Source organism: Vidua chalybeata (genome assembly GCF_026979565.1).
Source record: "Vidua chalybeata isolate OUT-0048 chromosome W unlocalized genomic scaffold, bVidCha1 merged haplotype SUPER_W_unloc_9, whole genome shotgun sequence".
NCBI classification, from domain to species: domain Eukaryota; kingdom Metazoa; phylum Chordata; class Aves; order Passeriformes; family Viduidae; genus Vidua; species Vidua chalybeata.
The window spans coordinates 225,528-232,603 of NW_026530344.1; the positions used below are offsets into that span (position 1 = coordinate 225,528).

The 7,076-nt window shown below is 49.6% G+C and overlaps 1 long non-coding RNA gene across 1 annotated transcript; it reads left to right on the forward strand.

Annotated features, from left to right (window-relative positions):
• Positions 1-235: 235 nt before the first annotated feature.
• Positions 236-6,101, forward strand: LOC128783027 (uncharacterized). The gene is made up of 2 exons (XR_008428959.1): positions 236-487; positions 5,974-6,101. It is a non-coding gene; the product is annotated as an uncharacterized LOC128783027 (long non-coding RNA).
• The last annotated feature ends 975 nt before the right edge of the window (positions 6,102-7,076 follow it).

The window sequence follows — 7,076 nt, forward strand, 5'->3', positions numbered from 1 at the left end:
AAGAAGCTGCATACCCTCTGCGGCGAAGAGAGATACAGCTCAACCCTCTTGGACTGGTGAAAACATCTGTGGTCATCTTGGGCTATTTGTCTTGTGCTGGGGAGTGTTTTTTTGTTGTGCCTTAATAAACAAGTTTTTTCCACTTTCCCCTCTGAAGGAATTCCTCCTGAACCCGGTGGTGGGGGGAGGTTGCGGAGGGTTTGGTTTCCTATAGGGGCTCCTTTGGAGGTGTTTTCCCCTAATTTGTCCAAAACCAGGACAAATAATTTGGTGGCCCGTACGGGGAGGCCCAGACAAAGTGGAAAAAACTTTATTCTAATAATATTTTTGGCTTTAACCGTTCTGCGGGAATATTGGTATGTCTTTCTTTAAAGTTATGATGTCATTGGGAGTGAAAGCCTGCCTCTATTTGTGGTCATTAGGGTTCTTCGAAGTTTTGATCGCTTTATGGTCCCTGGAGTTATTTTCTTATCCAGAAGTAGCTCCGGTATTGTCCCTAATACGTAGCTTTTGTAGCAGAGGGGCACTAACGAGAATATTTATCGGGCTGGGCTTGGCTGTAATACTCTGCAAGGGGCTATTAAAAATGTTGTTATCGGCTCCAGGAATGTATAACTCGTGGTTGTGGCTGTGTACTAAATTTGTTATGGGGGAGGAGGTTTTTCAGCCTTTGCTTTCCTTTTCCTCCTCCGAATTGTTTACATCTCTATTAGGAAATGTCCTGTCCTCCCTGACTGCCAAGGATACCATCTTTCTGTTATTTAATTTAATAACCTTTCTCTATACTGTCCGCAGTTTATATAAGATGAAGGCTGAGATTTCTAGAGGGGCTGGTGAGACCTCTGATTTAGGAGTACAACTAAGGGTGAAAAACCCTGAGTGGTGCGGGAAATGGGAGGATATGGGCAAAATTTTAAAGGAGTTTTCTGATCCTGTAGTTTGGGACTTTCCATCCGAACACATCCAGAACCCAGCTGAGGTGGCAAAGTATCTGAAAGGGAAATGCCAGGATAACCCCAAGGAGAAAAGGATCATTGCAGTGAGCTGGGCCCTGGCATATGCTTATCGTACTCTGCTCGATACTGTAGGGCAGCAGACAGAGGAAGGGGGGCAGGGAGATAAACCAGCAGCAATCCCAGTCACTCAGGCTGCAGCCAACAGCCCAGGTTTGAACCCAGTAGTTAAACCAGACTGCAAGCCTCAACCAATGGCCGTGGCTACTAGCACACGAAGTGGAAAGTGCACAGAGAAGACTGATCGACCCGTGGATGACAATGATGAGTACGATGCAGGAGAAGGACCCTCAACACCTCCTGACATAAAATCAGGAGTCAAAGCAAGTGGCACCAGATCAGAGGCTAATATTGATTCCTTCTCCCTGAAGGACCTCCGAGGCCTAAGGAAGGATTATCGGCGACAGCCCGACGAATCTATAATTAGTTGGCTGGTCCGCCTTTGGGATGCGGCAGGGGAGGCTACCATTCTGGATGGCACTGAAGCAAGGCATTTGGGGTCCCTGTCACGTGATCCTGTCATCGACCAAGGCATGATGAGGGGCGCTAGCCCTCAAAGCCTCTGGGAACGGGTCCTGGACAGCGTAGCACAAAGATATCTGTGTGCCGATGATCTCTATGTCCAGCAGACACGATGGAAGACCATAGAACAGGGGATCCAGCGCCTGAGGGAGATGGCAGTGGTGGAGATCATTTTTTCAGAAGACGTAACAATTAGGAATCCGGACCTTGTACCATGCACACCTGTAATGTGGAGAAAACTGGTGCGACTTGGGCCACCTGAATACGCTTCTGCTCTAGCAATAATGAAGCGGGAGGAGGTATATGAGACTGTACTTGATATGGCAAAGAAGCTTCGGGCATATGCGGATGCTGTACATGGCCCGACCCATGCCAGAATTGCAGCCGTGGAGACACGACTGCAGGAATTAGAAGGAAAAATAGAGGAAAGCCGCAAGAAACTCAGGGAAGAGATTAAGGAGGACCTCCTCCAAATCTCAGCTGTGCAAATTAGAGGCCCTGGCACCCAACGCAGACGTTCCTTTGTTGGGGAGAGAAGGTACACCCCACGAGCTGAGTTGTGGTTCTTCTTGCGTGAGTCTGGAGAAAACATGAGGAAATGGGATAGGAAGCCTACTGCTGTTCTGGCACAACGGGTGCGTGAATTGAAGGAAGGTAAGAAAAGGAAAGCAGCCCCAGTTGCCCATAGCCGAACAGCCAGGTATGATGATGACACGTCTGATCCCCTTGAGGGAACCTCCAAGACATATGCCCAAGGAAAGAAGGATAATCAGGCATAGAGGGGCCCTGCCTCTAGCCAGGTAGAGGCATGGGAAAATCGTGTTTTCTGGACGGTGTGGATCCGATGGCCTGGCGCATCAGAGCCACAAGAATATAACGCTTTAGTGGATACTGGTGCACAGTGTACGTTAATACCATCGGGATATGTGGGGGCAGAGCCTGTTTTCATTGCCGGTGTGACAGGGGGATCACAACAACTGACCCTGGTGGAAGCTGAGGTGAGCCTGACTGGGAAGGAATGGAAGAAACATCCCATTGTGACCGGCCCAGGGGCTCCATGTATTCTGGGCATAGACTTCCTCCGGAGCGGCTATTACAAAGACCCGAAGGGATTCAGGTGGGCCTTTGGAATTGCCGCTGTAGAAGCAGAGAGCATTAAGCAATTAAACACCTTGCCTGGACTGACAGAAAACCCATCTGCAGTAGGGCTCCTGAGGGTGGAAGAGCAACGCGTGCCAATTGCGACCTCGACAGTGCATCGCCGGCAGTACCGAACGAATCGAGATGCCGTGATCCCCATCCACAAAATGATCCGTGAGCTGGAGAGCCAAGGGGTGGTTAGCAAAACCCACTCACCCTTCAACAGCCCCATCTGGCCTGTGCGTAAATCTGAAGGAGAATGGAGATTGACTGTGGACTACCGAGCATTGAATGAAGTGACTCCACCACTGAGCGCTGCTGTGCCGGACATGCTGGAACTCCAGTACGAGCTGGAGTCCAAGGCAGCACAGTGGTATGCCACTATTGACATTGCTCATGCGTTTTTCTCCATTCCTCTGGCAGCAGAATGCAGGCCTCAGTTTGCCTTTACGTGGAAGGGAGTGCAATACACCTGGAATCGACTGCCCCAGGGGTGGAAGCACAGTCCTACCATCTGCCATGGACTGATCCAGGTTGCACTAGAAAAGGGTGAGGCTCCAGAACATTTACAGTATATCGATGATATTATTGTGTGGGGGAAAACGGCAGCAGAAGTGTTTGAGAAAGGAGAGAAAATAATCCAGATTCTCCTGAAAGCCGGTTTTGCCATCAAGAGGAGCAAAGTCAAGGGACCTGCTCAAGAGATCCAGTTCCTGGGAGTGAAGTGGCAAGATGGACGGCGTCAGATTCCCTACGGATGTCATCAACAAGATCACAGCTATGTCCCCACCAACCAACAAGAAGGAAACGCAAGCTTTCTTAGGCGCCATAGGTTTTTGGAGAATGCACATTCCTGAGTACAGTCAGATCGTGAGCCCTCTTTACCTGGTCACCCGCAAGAAGAACAATTTCCATTGGGGCCCTGAGCAGCAACAAGCTTTTGCCCAGATTAAGCAGGAAATTGCTCATGCAGTAGCCCTTGGCCCAGTCAGGACGGGACCAGAGGTCAAGAATGTGCTCTACTCTGCAGCTGGGAACCATGGTCTGTCCTGGAGCCTTTGGCAGAAAGTGCCTGATGAGACTCGAGGCCGACCACTAGGATTTTGGAGTCGGAGCTACAGAGGGTCTGAAGCCAACTACACCCCAACAGAGAAGGAAATTTTGGCTGCCTACGAAGGAGTCCAAGCTGCCTCAGAGGTAATTGGTACAGAAGCACAACTCCTCCTGGCACCCCGACTACCGGTGCTGGGGTGGATGTTCAGAGGAAAGGTTCCCTCCACCCACCATGCCACCAGTGCTACATGGAGCAAGTGGATTGCCCTCATCACGCAGCGTGCCAGTATTGGTAAACTGAATCGCCCTGGGATTTTGGAAGTGATTACAAATTGGCCTGAAGGTGAAAACTTTGGTGGCACAGACGAAGAACAAGAACCAGTGACACGGGCTGAAGAGGCTCCACCCTACAACCAATTGCCAGCAGAGGAAACACGCTATGCTCTTTTCACTGACGGTTCCTGTCGCGTCGTAGGAATGAATCGGAAGTGGAAAGCAGCTGTATGGAGCCCCACACGACAGGTCGCAGAGGCCGCTGAAGGAGAAGGTGGATCAAGTCAACTTGCTGAACTCAAAGCCGTTCAACTGGCCCTAGACATTGCAGAAAGGGAGAAGTGGCCGAAGCTCTACCTCTATACTGATTCATGGATGGTAGCCAATGCTCTGTGGGGATGGCTGGAGAGATGGAAAGGGGCTAACTGGCAGCGTCGAGGAAAACCAATCTGGGCTGCTGAAGAATGGAAAGACATTGCTACCCGGGTAGAGAAACTGCCTGTGAAGGTTCGCCATGTAGATGCTCATGTCCCCAAGAGTAGAGCTAATGAAGAACAGCAAAACAATCAGCAGGTAGATCAGGCTGCAAAGATAGGGGTGTCAAAGATAGATTTAGATTGGCAACACAAGGGGGAGTTGTTCCTAGCACGATGGGCCCATGATGCCTCAGGCCATCAGGGTAGAGATGCCACCTATAAGTGGGCACGAGACCGAGGGGTGGATTTAACCATGGACAGTATCTCTCAGGTTATCCATGATTGTGAGACGTGTGCTGCCATCAAACAGGCCAAGCGGGTGAAGCCCCTATGGTATGGGGGACGGTGGTCCAAGTACAAGTATGGGGAGGCCTGGCAGATTGACTACATCACACTGCCTCAAACCCGCCAAGGCAAGCGCTACGTGCTCACAATGGTGGAAGCCACCACAGGATGGTTAGAAACCTACCCTGTGTCTCATGCTACTGCCCGTAACACCATCCTGGGCCTTGAAAAGCAGGTCCTTTGGAGGCATGGTACCCCTGAGAGGATTGAGTCAGACAATGGGACTCATTTTAAGAACAGCCTTATCAACTCCAGGGCTAGGGAACATGACATTGAGTGGGTGTACCATATCCCCTACCATGCACCAGCTGCAGGCAAGGTAGAGAGGTACAATGGACTGTTAAAGACCACCTTGAAAGCATTGGGTGGGGGATCTTTCAAAAACTGGGAGCAGCATTTGGCACAGGCCACCTGGTTAGTTAACACCCGAGGTTCCACCAATCGAGCAGGTCCTGCCCAGTCTGAGTCCCTGAATATAGTAGATGGAGATAAAGTCCCGGTGGCACATATCAGAGGTTTGTTAGGGAGGACAGTGTGGATCAATTCTGCCTCGAGTACAGACAAACCCATTCGTGGGATTGTCTTTGCTCAGGGACCAGGTTGTACATGGTGGATAATGCAGAAAGATGGAAGAACACGATGTGTACCTCAGGGAGACCTGATTGTGGGGTGAGACTCATATGCAAACATCTCAATTTGCTGGATGTTACTGCCATTGTTTGTACATTAAACCACACAGACATGGGACAGAAGGAAATGTGTAAATGTCGAAAGTCAGAGCAAGTGAGAATGGAAGGGAATGTGTAAGTGTGGAAGGTTTGAGCAGGTGGGAAGGAAGTTCAGTAACATGTTCACGATATGGGATAAGGGGTGGAATGTCGTGGGGACAGGACATTTTCATGCTCATTATCCCAATCGTGGTTTTTGTTCCCTGTCCTCAGTTTGTTTTGTCTTCCTTCCCCCCCCCCCCCCCCGGCTGGCTGCTGGCTTGCCGCTTAGCTTGCTTGCTGCTTTTGCTTGCTGCTGGCTGCATGCTTTGCTGGCTCTGCTTTCCTCTCTTTTTTCTCTGCTTTTCGCTGGCTTGCTTTTTAGCCATTTTTTTTTCCCTTTTTCCCTGTTTCCGTTGTTCCCTTCCCCCCCCGCCCCCGAAGACATCGGACCTACTCCGGGCAGGAGCTCCCCCGGGGTCTGCGAAAGAAGCTGCGTACCCTCTGCGGCGAAGAGAGATACAGCTCAACCCTCTTGGACTGGTGAAAACATCTGTGGTCATCTTGGGCTATTTGTCTTGTGCTGGGGAGTGTTTTTTTGTTGTCCCTTAATAAACAAGTTTTTTCCACTTTCCCCTCTGAAGGAATTCCTCCTGAACCCGGTGGTGAGGGGAGGTTGCGGAGGGTTTGGTTTCCTATAGGGGCTCCTTTGGAGGTGTTTTCCCCTAATTTGTCCAAAACCAGGACAGGTTGTCAGAGCCTTTGAGAAATTCAAAGACAAACCCTTTAATCTGGTCACAGATTCTGCATATGTTGCAGGTATAGCTATGAGAGCAGAACACGTTCTTCTCAAAGAGGTTTCCAATCCAAAGTTATATCAATTGATTTCAGCATTAACGCGCTTAATCTCTCACAGAAAGAAACCTTACCATATAATGCATGTGAGGTTGCACACTGATCTCCCAGGTTTCATCACAGAAGGGAACAGGAAAGCAGACGCATTGGCCATGGCAATAGAAACTGCTAACGTCCCTGACATCTTTGCCCAGGCAAAGTTGTCACATGCATTTTACCATCAAAATGTACCTGCCCGTATTAGAATGTTCAAGCTTTCAATAGATCAAGCAAAAGCTATTTTCGCCACATGCCCAAACTGTCAAAATTACCAGATACCCTCTATGGGGACAGGAGTCAATCCCCAAGGACTGAACAGGTGCCAGCTGTGGCAGAGGGACGTCACTCACTTCACACCTTTTGGAAGGTCAAAATACGTGCATGTGTCGGTCGACACGTTTTTGGGAGCAATATTTGCATCAGCTCATCCAGGAGAAACTACACAGCACGCCATAAAGCACTTCCTCCTTGCATTCACCACCCTGTGAGTACCAAAACCAATCAAAACAGACAATGGACCTGCCTATACCTCTCAAAAATTAAGAGAGTTCTTCAGTGAATGGGGAATAGAACACAGGAGAGGTGTACCAGGAAATCCCACAGGACAATCAATTGTGGAAAGGACACATCAAACCCTCAAAAGAGTCCTCAAT